Source organism: Gekko japonicus, unplaced genomic scaffold (genome assembly GCF_001447785.1).
Source record: "Gekko japonicus isolate JY-2015 unplaced genomic scaffold, Gekko_japonicus_V1.1 scaffold53, whole genome shotgun sequence".
NCBI lineage: Eukaryota > Metazoa > Chordata > Lepidosauria > Squamata > Gekkonidae > Gekko > Gekko japonicus.
This window is the reverse complement of record NW_015162474.1, coordinates 1,020,373-1,036,236: the sequence shown is the minus strand read 5'-3', so window position 1 is coordinate 1,036,236 and position 15,864 is coordinate 1,020,373.

The window sequence follows — 15,864 nt, the reverse complement described above, 5'->3', positions numbered from 1 at the left end:
AAACCAGTCGAGTCCGACTCTAGGGTTGCGGTGCTCATCTCCGTTTCAAAGCTGAAGAGCCAGCGCTGTCCGAAGACGTTTCCGTGGTCATGTGGTCGGCATGACTAAACACCAAGGCGCACGGAACGCTGTTACCTTCCCACCGAAGCAGTACCTATTTATCTACTTGCAATTTCTTGCTTTCGAACTGCTAGGTTGGCAGGAACTGGAACTAGAGATGGGAGCTCACTCTGTCATGCAGCACTCAGTTCTCGAACTGCCGAACTGCCAACCTTCAGGTCGGCAGTTCAGTGTCTTAACCACTTGAGTTACCGCAGCCCCTATAAGAGGTACTCCTGCCTATTAATATGGATATGAATATCTAGCTATCTTTTATTTATTTACTTCATTTATACTCTTTTCCTCAGTCACAGGCCTAATAGCATTTGAAACTTATGTTTCATGACTTTGTCTTATCCTCTGCCAAAGCTTAGGAGGTTGCATCTTGAATTAATTGTATTAAGCGACGTGTTAAAAGAAAATTTTTGGTTTGCTCTGAACTTTCATCCCATCAATTTCACTGGGGGGGGGGGGGAGAGAAAAATGTCATGAGAGTTGTTGGTTTTGTTGAATCCCCTTTCCTAGTAAGTTCTGATACTGAATTTGCCTCTTTAACTGCAACAGTGTGTTGAGCCGGTGTTTTCAGTTAGCTCCCAAGAAAAAGAGCTTGAGGATGTGAGTAGGTTGTATCTTATCAGTTTTTGTGCTGGTGAAAGTGGGACAAAGAGCTCCTTTTTGACTGCTGAAAAAGCTATGCCAAGGATTGGGAGGACCCAGGGTGGCCAGACCCCTGGTCTGGGCAGGGGATCCCCCAATCTTTGGGGCTCCAATCTGCTGCTGGCCAGCTGGCCGATTGGGGAAGCCCCACTCCCAAAGAGGCCCATCACACATTGACATGGTCAGCGTGATGACATCACATGGAAGTGATAGCATCACACTGGGTATGTGGCATGTCGATGCTCTGGCATTTTGCCCAAAAACTCTACCATGTGGCCACAAAATACTTGAGGTGGTGACTGCAGTGAAGAAGGGAACGGGGTGTGATTGTGCATAAGAGTAGGTATGATACAACCCAGTGGAAAACTGCCAATCAATTTCAAGTCAGCATACATTATAATTTAGGATTTTTTGCCCAATCTGCCCCAGGTGAATTTACATACCAGGAACTGGCATTTGTATTTTACATCACACTGAAGAGCATTTGAGAATACTTTGTTCATGACTGGTGTATCAAATCTAGATGGTAAGAGCATGAAGGAGGAGGAGGAGATTAGATTTATACCCCACCCTTCACTCGAAGTCTCAGAGCAGCTTACAAACTCCTTTCCCTTCCCCTCCCCACAACAGACACTCTGTGAGGTAGGTGGGGCTGAGAGAGCTCTGAGATAACTGCTCTTTCAAGAACAGCTCTGACGGAACTATGGCTTGCCCAAGGTCATCCAACAGCTGCAAGTGGAGGAAATCTTGGTGACATTCTGAATTGTGGATCTTTATGAAGACTTGCAGATGACTAGGCCAAATAAGACTTAAAATAAAAGACTAGAGTGTCAGGAGGACTTCTATTTTCAAAGTGATTATCCTTTCCTTCTCATGCTTCTTTCCAGCCATTTTAGATTCCTTCTCCATCTTCAAGGCAGACACCTGGGGAACAGAATTCACTTAAGACAATCACAAAAATCTCAGTACACAGGCCTTTCCAGTCAAGCTGGGTTTGATCATGAGGCCAACTTGACACTTACACAGTATCAATTGATTTCTCCGCATGTGGTGACTGGTCACTGGCAGCTGATTGCATACCTACTCCATTGACAAGCATTGAGGTGCTGGTAATTTAAGAGCTAATATAATTCGGTCTGTTGCATTGTATACATGATGGTCCATTCACACATTGAAGCCATCACTTATTTATTGTTGCATTTATATCTTACCTTTCTTCTGTCATGGAACCGAAAGGGATGTACATTGGGAACGAAGGAAGTCCCATATCCAGATTCCAGGGTCTGAATAGACTCCTGTTTACTTAACTTCAGCAAGGTGCTCCATCACATGACTTCTATCCATACCCTGGGATTTGATGTTGCAGATATTAAGTCCATAATAGATATGTGTGAAGCTTGCACATTGTCTATGAAAGATATATTTTTAAAAATTCAAATTGGTTTCTAGTGATTGACATTCATATAAATATACTATGGGCTGGATCCTTACGATTCCCTTCCACCAAATAAGGAATGTTGTTCCAGAGAGGAAAAACCTTCCTCCAGACTAAAACACCACACTTAGCAGAAAGAAGTTATAGGATCCAACCCAATGTTTTGCATTTTAGTAGGCATTTAATGTTATTTTTTAAAGCATTAGCAGTTATAAATCCTCTAGTGGGATTAATCACTTCTCTTGAATTAAGATCTAAAAACTGTATCAAGCCCTTGGTCCTTCAAGTGTGCTATCCTTGTGGCTGGCATCAAACACTTTTTAGTTTCAAGGCCCTATATTGAGAAACAAGTAGGAAAATCTGTTTTATAACAGTCTGCTATTTTTGCCCCAAGTCAAATTTTATATCATTTGTCATTAACAGTTAGCTTTTATGATTCAAGTTGACAGCAGATATCCAGCTTTCTTAAATCTCAGTCTTCTGATCTTAGACTCTCTTCTTGGTAATCAGTTACACTGCCTAACACCCATGCTTTCTGATCAAGTTCTTCTTTTTATCAATTTTGAATGTGTCATTTTTCAAATACTCATTTTCTTCTTTTGCTGCAAGATAAGAACAGTTTCTTTCTGTCTTCTGAACATGACATGTCTTTTTACATGCTCATCCCATTTTTGCTTTTGTCTGATTTCCAAATTAATGGATTTTAAAATCTTTCCTCATGTGAAAATGTGTTGTTAATCAGTTTTTGCGGGACTTCTTTGATTCTCCATAGAACTCACCAACGTTCCTTTAAAAAAAGAAAAATATTTGTGTGGCCGTGTTGCATGCCATCTATTCCAAAATTACATCCTGCTTGACTAAATCCTTGTATAAGTGGATTTACACTTGTGCAACAATACTACCCCCTGTTGTGAGGGGCCAAAGAAGTGAAGTTCAGAGAATGGTGGTACTGGAGGAGTAAGGCGTAGTCAGATTCTTCTGCTCACTCACAAATTGTTGTGTTTTGTAAAGAGTTTTGTTCCTATGCTGGATTCCTTAGCTACTAGGAATAAGCATACAGATATTAACTATTCAATCCTCTAAATGAAAATATTCCATTCATTAGTTATTGTAACCTGAACTGAAAAATTCACACCAGTCAATAACACTTGGAAACCTTTGGATCTGGCCATTATTGTAATGCCATACTCTCTAGCTTAGAATATATATGTATTGTGCTGCATTGGTGAATCATTCTCAGCATTACAGTACAGGAAATCTTCTGCTTCTACATACCAAATACAGCCTCTAGCATGTTTGAGGAATGTTTACTCTTTGTTATCTGCAGTTTAATGAAAATTTAAACACTTCAGAAAACCCAATATTCAGTTTTGTATGAACTGAATGTATTATTTAGTGAGATTTTTAAGTTTCAAGAGGATCGGCTGTAGCTGTTCTTTTCTAAATGTTGTTCTTAGAATAATTGCTTAGCATTTATTGTTGTTACCCATGTTTCTGGAACATACTAAAAACAACTGGTTTTCTAATAATGATTAGAAAACAATGATTAGTTCTTAATTGCACTCACTACCCCAGTCAAATTATTTATGTTACGTAGTAACAGGAGCAAATAAAATGAAACTCGTTACTACAGTTTCAGGCTTTTCCATGTTGCAGTGTTGGCTTGAAAAAAATGTGAAAAATTCTGCAGTCTTGATCTTTCTAAAACCTCATTCCCTCCTCCCATTCTTTCCACCTGAAATGTATCATCTCATCTGTATCTCTAAATGTCACAATCCCAGGGAATATTTGACAATCTTTTGATGTGAATTACTCAGAACATTGATTCCCTGTATATCCATTGTGAGGTGTTTTTTAAAAAATCTTGTTCTGTGGAATCCATTCTATACTGTACTTCCTTCAACAGGACAGAGCGCAGCTGGTTCTGATACCAGTCCCAAATGATTATTACTTGCACACATATCTTTTCCTAGAGAAAGGTAGAAAGAGGTCAGTAGCAACTCAGCAAGACTGCAGATATGGTTTTCTTCCCTCTTTCCATCTGGCTATGGATGGCCCTTAGATGTGAAATAGATAGCTGCAGAGAGCACGACGTTAACTGAGATTCCCAGATTCACATGTGCAAATGTGTTTGTGAAAGAAAATACAGTGGAAGTTAACTCAGCTAACCAAATTCTAAAGGTGGTTTGGGGGAAAAATAAGCCTCTAAATCAGATTTTGTAACACCTGAGACAGGCCTTGGTTTGCATTTCTCAGTAGAAAACTTAAGAGGCTACATTTCCACCCTCTGATCCAACCACAATTAATTCATAATAGACTTGATGTCAGGTATTCAATACATTCATATAAACACTAGAGGTTAAACAGCTGATTTGGGGATAAGCATATTAAGCTGCCTTATAATGTCACACCGTTGATTCACTAGCCCAGTCCAGTGTACTCAGAATGGCAGTGGCTCTCTGAGGTATCAGGATGATGTCTTTTTCTGCCTTGCAACCTGAGATTCTTTAGTGGCAGATTCCAAAGATTTACTGTTGTGCTTGCAAGCATGTGCTTTACCACTAAACTATGCTGGTGCTGTCATTTGGGCAAAACTAATGTGTCCTTGAGCACTTGGGCTCACAAATGTACAAATACGTAAATAAATACATGAGAGGGACAGGCATTTTGAAAGGGAATGAGGTTGTTGGTTTTTTTTCTCCCAGGTATGTGATCTGACCAGCACTGTATTTCTGCCTCACACTATGCTACATAACCAAAGGTATAGTTGTTCTCTTATCAATACATCAATACATTCTTTTCTAGGAGAATCCCATGGATTTCATAAGGGAATACAAGTTGTGTGGTTTTATTGCACCAGACCCCATTATGCCATTATTATGATACCATAATGTACTCAAATTCTGTACACTCATACCAGCAGATATGAAAGCGCAAGGATAGTTACAAAATAAAGTAATAACACAATAACAGTAACAGACCCTCTTTTAGCATCCCTGGAAACTGTAACACACCCCCATCACCAATGGCCATGCATGGAAGGCACAAGCTAACAGTGATCTCAGGGAGAACACTAGTGCTCCCTTGTAAGCCGCCCTGAGCCTGCTTGCGGGGAGGGCAGGGTATAAATATAAATTATAATAAATAAATATTATGTCACTATACTTAGATCACAATGCCAATCCTAGCATCCCTTGCTGCCAAAAGAGCCCACAGTTCCTATCAGATATTTCCATAGCCTAATGTACACAAGGGCAGCTATTAATCCCTGCCACCACAGGGATTCAAATACCTTATAATGCCCGAGGACAGACAGCAGCGGCCTGAACATTATTTCACCACAAAAATAGTCAGGTAAAGACAGCTCCATAGCCCGGTGGATAGGAGGGCCTACCCACAGAATCCCAGGAGGAGTTGAGATCTGCTATGGGACAAATAACTGCAAGCAAAGCTGAGAAGGTCACACACATTTATGTCTTGAGCCTAAGGAGATCAGAAGGGATAGAAATGTTTTAAGTAAATAAATACATGAGAGGGACAGGCATTTTGAAAGGGAATGAGGAAAGAATGAACATTTAAAAAGGGAGAACGCACTTGGCAACAGCAAGCTCAGAGCAGGTGACATGTGACAAGGCCCATGACACACTCAGTTACCTCTTCATACATCATAGAGCTCTATATGAAATGATTTCTATCTGCCGCTCAGCACATAAGAGGTCCCTGATGAAATCCCTGAGTATGGAATCCCAAATGAACGGCCACATATACAAATTCCTAAGGTTCAATCAAGTGACTAGTGCAGTTCTGAGAAAGAGGCTAGAAAGTCACTAAACATATGGAACAGTAGTCTTATGATGCACTCCTGGGCCCAGGACAGCTTTCATCTACCAGTCCTCATCCTTCCATCGTCATTTGACTGATTCCCAGTGTTTGTTTATTTACACCACGCACCATGGAATCAATTACTCTCTTCCCTAACATGGTAAGGCAGCAATACTACATGGCTCATTATCACACTAGTTTTGCAAACATTGAACTTTGGTGGGTATGGTGGATAGTAAAGCCACTGTCCCTTCCCACTACATGCCCCATCCTGAAGATGTCTAGTTGCCAGGTATGCTATACAGAGGGCCTGTGGCTGCTTGTTTCTGCAGCTGTTCTTGTGCTTTCTTCTATGCTGAAGTGTGTAGGATTGGGAGAGCATTATACTGTCATCATAGTGGCATAGTGGGTTCTGGTGAAGCTGAAGTATTTCCTTGTGAAATGCCTAGGCTTTGACTAGAGATGACTATCTCTTATTGGTGAGAGTAACCACATCCTCCATAAAAGAGCAGACCGTGGCACACTGGGGAAACAGTCATGACTCTTATTGAATATTATTAGTGTGGTGTTCTTACTGCATCACAGAAGAATGGGTTGCCAAACCTGTGACCCTAGAAGTGGCATGATAGGCAGCAAAACAACATTTTATTTATTTATTTATCAAACTTTTACCCCGCCCTCCCACCAAGGCGGCTCAGGGCGGCTTACAAATAATTAATACCAGTATACAATTAAAACCAGTTATCACAACTAATACTATACCATAAAACATTACAGTAAATACAACCTATTGAGATTTGGCGGCCATCCGTATAAAGTGATAGTGCTTATGTGGAACGGCCAGTGTGGCCAGGGCTATTAGAACACTTGTTGGAACAGCTCAGTCTTCATCACTCTACGGAATTGTTGAAGATCCCGCAGAGCTCAAATTTCAGTTGGGAGCTCGTTCCATAGCGTCGGTGCAGCTAGGGAGAACGCCCTGGTTCTTGTTGCTGTTAACTTAGCATCCCTAGGACCAAGGGGGACCAGGCGGTTTTGTGTCCCGGATCTCAGTGCTCTCGGGGGAACATATGGGGAAAGGCAGTCCCTCAGGTAGACAGGTCCCAGACCATTAAGGGCTTTAAATGTCAAAACCAGCACCTTGAAGCATATCCGGAACGCTATTGGCAGCCAGTGCAGCGACTTCAGCACAGGTTGGATGTGCTCCCTCATGGGGAGACCCATCAACAACCTGACCAGAGCATTCTGCACTAGTTGCCGCTTCCGGAGTTGCCCCAAGGGCAGCCCCGTGTAGAGAGCATTACAGTAGTCTAACCTCGAGGTGACCATAGCATGGATCACTGATGCCAGATAGTTGCCTAATCAGCTGAAGGTGGTAAAAGGCTGCTTTGGCAGTGGCTGCTACATGGGCCTCCATTGTCAGGGAAGCATCCAGCACTCCCAAGCTCCTGACCCTCGGCGCTGGCACCAATGGCGCCCCACCGAAGGCCAGAAGAGGGACCCCTAACCCCGAGCCACTCCGATTCAGGCATAGGACCTCCGTCTTTGTCGGATTCAATTTCAGTCGGCTTAGCCTAAGCCAGCCCGCTACGTCCCGCAACGCTCGGTCCAGATCTTCCGGGGTAGAGCCAGACTGACCACCTAGCAACAGTTAGAGCTGGGTGTCATCCACATATTGATGACACCCTAGCCCATGTCTCCGGGCAATCTGGGCAAGGGGGCGCATATAGATGTTAAATAACATTGGGGAGAGAACTGCCCCTTGGGGCACCCCACAGACTAGTGGGTGTCTTTGGGACAGCTCCTCCCCGAGTGCCACCCTTTGTCCCCGACCTTGGAGAAAGGAGACTAGCCATTGCAGGGCGAGCCCCCGAATCCCCACGTCAGCGAGGCGGTGGGCAAGCAACTGGTAATCAACCATGTCGAACGCTGCCGAAAGGTCTAACAACAGGAGCACCGCCATCCCGCCCCGATCGAGGTGCCTTCACAGATCATTGGCTAGCTTTTCCCATAAGTGTATACCCATGCTGGATACTGCGGCCCTGAACTGTGCCCATTTTTGCCCTTCAGTTACATCAGTGGTATAGGACAGTGGTTAAAATTGACTCTCCTGGCATAATGCTGTCTACAGTTTCAGTATATTTAGTGGCAAACCTAACATCAGTCAGCAGGCATTTACTCACTCTGTAGAATATTGCAGGATTCAGTATATTTAGTGGCAAACCTAACATCAGTCAGCAGGCATTTACTCAGTCTGTAGAATATTGCAGGATTCATTTATTGCCATTGCAAGTTTTCAAACTGAAACAGTAAATCTAAGAAATCCATAGTTTCTGTTCATCCTTTCTTTCATCTTACAATAATAGCACCAGCTATATATGATTTTGCAAATCAGTTATGTCTAAACTTGGTCAACAAAAAAGATATCCTGTTGGGAGACAACAATATGAAGTTTCCTATAATTAATGATACATAGATTGCAGAATGAAATATTTTAACTTTTAGTAAAAAGACTCATTGTGACAGCACAATCCTATCCCTGAGTTACTGCAGTGGGACAAGGATAGGGTATTCTGAAATCCATGTGACTAGTGGAGGCTAAGGCTATCTTCCCATAGTGAATCTCTGCCACTGTAGCAAGGCCTTTGTGCTGGGGGCAGCTACAGCCAAGCAGGATGCTTACATCTGTGCACTTGCCCTTATTGTGCAAGTGGAAAAAAGGGAGGCAAAGTAGGACCATGGTAAAGAATCCTGTGGTCTACCAGAGCTTTTCCCCACTACACCCAACAGCATGATGTCACCAACAAATGAAGTATGTAAGAATATCAGAATGTTAGATTGTACTGGGGCTCTACAGTTGTGGCCAGACAGATGCCTCCAGAACATCCAAAAGTGGGGCATGAAAGTAATGATCTTTCCTTGTTCTATGTTGCTGGCATCCAATATTCAGCAATGTATGAATCCAAAATGTGGAACATATTAACCAGAGGACAAGTTCCAATGCAATGGGTGTGGGAGTACTGTCCCTATGATAGCACTTTCTCTTGCAACAAGTAAATTTTCAGACATTGATTTCAGGAAGACTAGTGGATGGGGAAGGAGCAATTGGAGTTGAGACATGCATGTTGCAAAAGAACCTAGGTGACAGCACCTTTCCAATCCTCCCCCCCCCAACCTTCAGATGAGAATTAAGTTATGTGAACTCTTATTCCCCTCCCTTCATATTAAGTAGTTCCTTACTCATGGGAAATAAGAAAATACCTGTACACCCACAGAGTCATTTGTCTGGAGCTATATGCTATTTCATACACAGAAGTCATGTGGACATTACTCTCTTGCCAGCTTCCTCAAAATGGGAATATTTAAGTTAAAAAAAGAGAACACTTAAAATAATAATAAACATTATTATAAATACCTTAAACTAGCTAGGCATCATTATAGAGAGTTAAACTGATTAGCCCTGCCTGCAGGCTTACAATCGAATAATGAAAAAACAGGAAAAAGTGGAAAGATGTGGTTAGGTACATGATCATATAAAGAATGAAATTTCATTCTTACTAATATTGTTTCTTGCTTAAAAAATATCCAAACACTATTTCTGGTATTATAAACTTTGCTCTCTCTCTTCTCTTTTCTGCAAGATGCGGCTATTGTCATTCATAATTTGGTAACCTTTGGATTAGACTATTATAATGTATTCTGTAGGGGGCTACCCTTGAAAATGTCTGGAAACTGCACTTAGTGCTGTATATTTGCTGACTGGTACAACCATATAGAATTATGTTGGCCACCAATAGCCACCTTCTCCTTTCCCAAGTGAATAAATATTTGGCAGTGAGACCTTGCGCAAGACACCATCTTCTGTGGATGCTAAAAAAGGTAAAGGTTCCCTTGCTCAAAAGCCAGTCGAATCCGACTCTAGGGTTGCGGTGCTCATCTCTGTTTCAAAGCCGAAGAGCCAGCGCTGTCCGAAGAAGTTTCCGTGGTCATGTGGCCGGCATGACTACACACCAAGGCGCACGGAATGCTGTTACCTTCCCACTGAAGTGGTACCTATTTATCTACTTGCAATTTCTTGCTTTCGAACTGCTAGGTTGGCAGGAGCTGGAACTAGAGACAGGAGCTCACTCCGTCTTGTGGCACACTCAGGTCTCGAACTGCTGAACTACTGACCTTCCACAGCCTGCAGTTCAGCGTCTTAACCACTTGAGCCACCGCAGCTAACTGGCATCCAAATACCTGGGTTTTCTCAATACCTGCCCCAACTCTGTGAAATGTCCTCAACAAATGGTGTGGGCTATGTGATTTGCCTTCTTTTGGAAGCAGATTCAAGACATACCTTATTTGCTGGACCTTTAGGAGATCAACACTTGTGTGTATTTCAGTGGATTTCATTATTGTGTAGTATTTTTATTTTAATTTGTATTATGTTTACTGATTTTTATTTTATGCTGTAAACTGCTTTGGAAATTATGGCTGAAGGGTGGAATATTATGAGTATACAAGTATTATAAATAAACAACAAATGAACCTATCAGGTATGAGGGACCCTAATCAGCACAACACAAGGACTTGACTTGTATTATATAATGTCCCAGTTGTGAAATTTGAACATCTTAATTAGGATATGTACCTTTAATGCCTTTGGGGGAGGCAAGTTGGATAGTTACAGTGTAGTCTTACTGTATCTATGACTGTTTAGAAAGGTGGCTATTTTTTCAGTGGAAGTAAAAGTTGACATTTCAGTTCAAATGGAACATGTTGGTAGAAAGTAATTTAACAAAACAGCAACTCTATCACAAATGGTGGCTAACTGAAATGCTGAGGGGTATGTGCATAAAAAATTATTCATTTATTCATAAATAGGTGTAAAATGGAAGGTGGGATAAGATCACAGGAGAAGCACTGACCAGTTTCCTTCTCAGTTGCTTCATCAGTGGGCTCAGGCAAAAGTAACTTCCAAGGACATGGTATCACATGCTACTTTCTGGTGGCATAGCACTACAATGACACAATCAAATAAAATAATGGCTGGGAGTAGTGAAGGAATGAAGGAACAGGGATTCATGGGCACAAACCTCAGCTTTGCCTCCAGCTTAGCTCTCTTAAGCTTTGTTCTGTTCCTGCTTGTACTTTGACCTGTCAGCTCATTACCAGCCCATTTCTCAGTTTTGACTTTCTGGCCATTTCTTGCCTTACAGTGTTGGTTCTGAGACTGACAATGCAACGAACAAAGGAGTAGTTTTCTACTTCACAAAGCAGGAGAATGGCTGATTTAGTTAAAAATCAGAATGCAGCTTTCTCCTTGAAGTGAATGCTTTTATTTCCACAAAGTTTCTAAAAATTCCAGATAGAAAAATTATACTACAGGAATTATTAGCCTTGTTGTTGTTCAGTCGCACAGTCAAGTCCGACTCTTCGCGACCCCATGGACCAGATCCCGCCAGGCCTTCCTGTCTTCCGCCGTCCTCTGAAGTTGGCTCAAATTCATGTTCGTTGCATCTATGACACTGTCTAACCATCTCATCCTTTGCCGTCCCCGTCTTCTTTGACCTTCAATCTTTCCCAGCATCAGGGTCTTCTCCAGTGAGTGCTCCCTTCTCATTTGGTGGCCAAAGTATTTGAGCTTCAGTTTCATTATCTGGCCTTCCAGGGAACAGTCAGGGTTGATTTCTTTTAGGATTGACTGATTTGATCTTCTTGCAGTCCAAGGGACTCTCAAGAGTCTTCTCCAGCATCATAGTTCAAAAGAATCCATTCTTCGGCGTTCGGCCTTCCTTACAGTCCAACTCTTGCAGCCATACATGACTACTGGGAATACCATTGCTTTGACCATGTGGACCTTTGTTGGCAGGGTGATGTCTCTACTTTTTATCATGCTGTTTAGGTGCGCCATCGCTTTCCTCACAAGGAGCAGGCGTCTTATTAGCCTAGAAATGTTTAATGAAACATAAATTTGAGTCTGGACATTTGAGGAGAACCCACCAAACAATTTAGAATACAGAGAACACAAGCAGCTTTCTTGTTCCTAATGGGAAAAAATTATACAGGAATGGTCAAGAAAGGTCTCTCAATTTCCCTTTAAAAGCAATCCTCAGCTTGTAAAATGAAAGAACTGCAGAGAGACAAACCTCTCCAGCTAAATTCTGGGCACAAGTGTACTCAGCAAATCACAAGAACCTAAGCTGGTCAGCCATCTGTAACTGAGTTAATACTTGAAAAGAAACGTTCATTCCTTAGTTTATAAAAATTCAAGCACTGTTCCAAGACAGTGAAGAGTTGCAACTTGAGTGGAAAAAGTGAATCAAAGGTCATAATTAGAGGACCCTGCTCCTACAATCACCCTGCTAAGAAAACATTGGCTCAATTACTACATAACATCAAACCATAGATTTGATGTCGCAAAACCTATCACTTTCCCGATCCCCTTACATATGGGTTCCTTTTTCTATTTGTTGATTTTCACAAAACATAATTTATCATGATGTACAAATTCCAACTATGTTAGTCCTAACTGCCAATCCGTAGTTTCAAATATACTTTAAAATGTAGCTTCAAGTTGTGGTTTGGAAGCAAGAAGTCAACAAGAGTTTGCCTTTCTGGATATTACAGCAAACTATGGTTAGTGAAAACCTGAAGTCAAGGAAGGAACCTAGGAGCGAGGCAGGAGGTAGAAGAGGGAGTGTGGTGGATCACTCCTGCTTGCCAAACAGTAATATATTATGTCTGAAATAAACCAAAAGATTTCACACACATGGCTAAGTGTCAAGAATTCTACTAATAAAAATAGGCATCATAATATCAAACAATAAACAATATGACCCTGTTCCAAGAAAGATCCAAAACAGACAAGGCAAATATCAGGAGAGAATCACACTGAAGCAGGAACAGAACAGTGTAGCTCCACCTTACCCCGTGCTTCCTAAAAATCAACCCATGCAGTCCAGATATATGTAAACACAAAAGTATGTTGTCATTGTGTTGCAATCCAGAATGTATAGATTCTAAGTAAATAATAATTTCAATGTTTATTTTTATATAAGGTTATTCAGAGAAACCTTTACCCTTCCCACAGTATGACATTATCTCTTTTTGTCTTAAATTCTGGCCTAGAGTTAATGGAAATAAGACCGAGAATAACATTTTTAAAAATCTACATGAATAATTTATGGTAGGTATAATACAAAAGCTGTCTTCACACATGGATAGAAAAGAATGGTGAGTAACTGCAGTACTTCCAATGGCACAAATATGTTCTACTTAAAAGGAAGAAAATGTACAGGGCTAGTTAAAATTAAGACAATTTGCCATTCAGAGTTCTTTTAAGTAGTAAAATATTGTGAATCAGATTTGTAATCACATGCAAGCTATGCCATACAAAATAGTTTAAAATAAAACCCAGAGACTTGTCACCTACCTCCTGGAGGTTGTCATAGCACCCTCCAAACTGATAGGTCACACTGGGCTACTATGAGTCATTTGTAGCATGGAAATCATGAATGCTATTTGATTATTTCTAGCTTTCAAAGCACACAGAGTGTACCAGCCATTAAGGTTAGTAGAGACTGCAAACATTACGCTAATGCCTACTTGATAAAAGCATTAATACTGTCTTTGCTGAGCTATAACAAACTCTGCCTGTACCCAGTGAAAGTCTTGTCAAATACTGTGGTGAGTAAGGTCACAATCTCTAGCTAGACTGGCCACAAATTGCTGGTGTCTAGACAGGTTGTCCAGAGATGAGTAGAAACTGAAACAGAGACACCAGATAAAACATACATAATTAAACAATGCAGGTGTGGGTGGACAGATCACCTTCAGAATACTACCTAAGTAACATCATGCTATCATCATCGTAATATTCTACATGTTACACAATCCAACATATCAATATCAGATCAGCAAGTTAATGCCTAGAGAACTTCCCAAGATGACCAGGCCTGTAGTATAGTTTCCCTATAACACTATACAGACACTGAGAATTTCCTACACGGATAACACTTTTCTGTAGTTTATCATATGTAGACACAACAAAGTAGATCCATGTGAGATCATAACTTGCTACCTCCATGGAGCAATTTATTTATTTAAAACATTTATACAAAGAGTGTTCTATATGCAATTGTTACTTATGTAGAAAAAGAAGGTATGAAATGGCGCTTAGAGGGACATGGAGGCTTTAATGTAAACATAACTGTACATTCAGAAGCAGGATATCATGAAGCAATTTGAGAGGTGGGGAATTTGCCTTTCTGTACATGGCATTTAGATCTAAACCTACAAGCTTGCCTGCATTTTGAAGTAGAAAGAAGAGTACTACACTTTGTTCCTTCTTGCAGGAGATAACAGAAGCACTTATTTGCCTCTACTTTTCGTGGTCCACTGTAGTAGAAATGGGGCCTGATTTAAATGTACTGCAAAGTGAACCAGAAGAAATTATCCATCATCACTGAATGGGTCCAGTATCTCATTTAAAGCAGTTGCTTTGCCATTGTTAATACATTATCCACAGTCCAACAGGGTGCTATGTTGACTTGCTAACACTGCATGCATGGACACATTAAGGGCTTAGTTTAAATGAGATGCCATGTGTGCATACAATACTTCGATGAGTAAGTTCTTCTGGTACCTCACCAAGTTTAAAACTGGTCCTATATCTGCTAAGTTGCATTAAGCGAGGCTGAAAGGGGGGGGGGGAGAGGCATGTTACCTGAAAGACTAACCTTTTCGTCCTCATTTCCTCCATGGCGAGAAGGGAGGCATTTTCTCCAAGACAGTTAAGTGCAGATTTACATCCACAAGTGGGGGGAAAACCCAAGGTATTGATCTTACCCGTCCTGCATGTTAGCTAATTTCTACTCTCATGCCATGTTTGTACAAAATTAGAATCCAGTAGCACCTTGAAGACCAACAAAGTTTTATTCAGAGGAAAGCTCACACCTTGAATAAAACTTCGTTGGTCTTTTTTTTTTTAATAAATTTATTTTCACATTTTCATTTCACATTTTCATTTCACAAAATATGTACAGAGATGAATTTAACATTTATACATAACTTAAAAATAATAATCTTCTTTATTTCCTCTAATTATAATAGATTATTTCCTCTAATTATAATAGATTAGAAATAATAGATTAATCTTTGTTGGTCTTAAAGGAGCCACTGGACTCTAACTTTGTTCTACTGCTTCAGACCAACAGGGCTGCCCACCTTGAGCCATATCGGTACGTTCATCAAAAAACACAAAGACCGACCACACAGAGAGAAACCAAACGGCTGTCTTATTTCCCAACAGGGACGTTACTTCCGTGTAGGCTGAAGAGGCCCGATTAGTCTTCTGGGTAGCAGAGTAATTACAAACTGCTCCAGAGCGGCAGGGGAGGCAAAGAGAGACGCCTCCTTCTCCACTGTATGCTGAAGAGAACCCAAGTGATGCAGAGCCCAGTCTTGTCCTCTCCCAACGGCCTGTGTGTGTAGGGGTGTGAAGAAGGTCCCCCCCTCCCCAGCGGCTGCCTCTCCGCGGCGCTGTCCCTACGGTGGGGTGGCTCTGCGGACGGATAGGCCTCGAACAGAAGCGGCGCCCCGCCGCTGGCGCCTCCAACCGTCCCGGAGTGGGCGAAGCGCGGCCCAGCCGCCGCTCGGGCAGAAGGAAGGCGGAAGCGAGGCCGCCTTTCTCTCAAGAAGCGGCGGCGGCGGCTGCTCCTGCGGCGGGTCGAGGCTGGCCTAGCGCGTCTGTCGTCGGTCCTACTCGTTCCGCGGTTGCTGCCGAGTGGCGGCCGGCGCGACGACAGCGACGGCAGGGTCACGACGGCTGCGGCGGGGGCAGAGGGGAAAGGGGGCTCCCCCAGCAT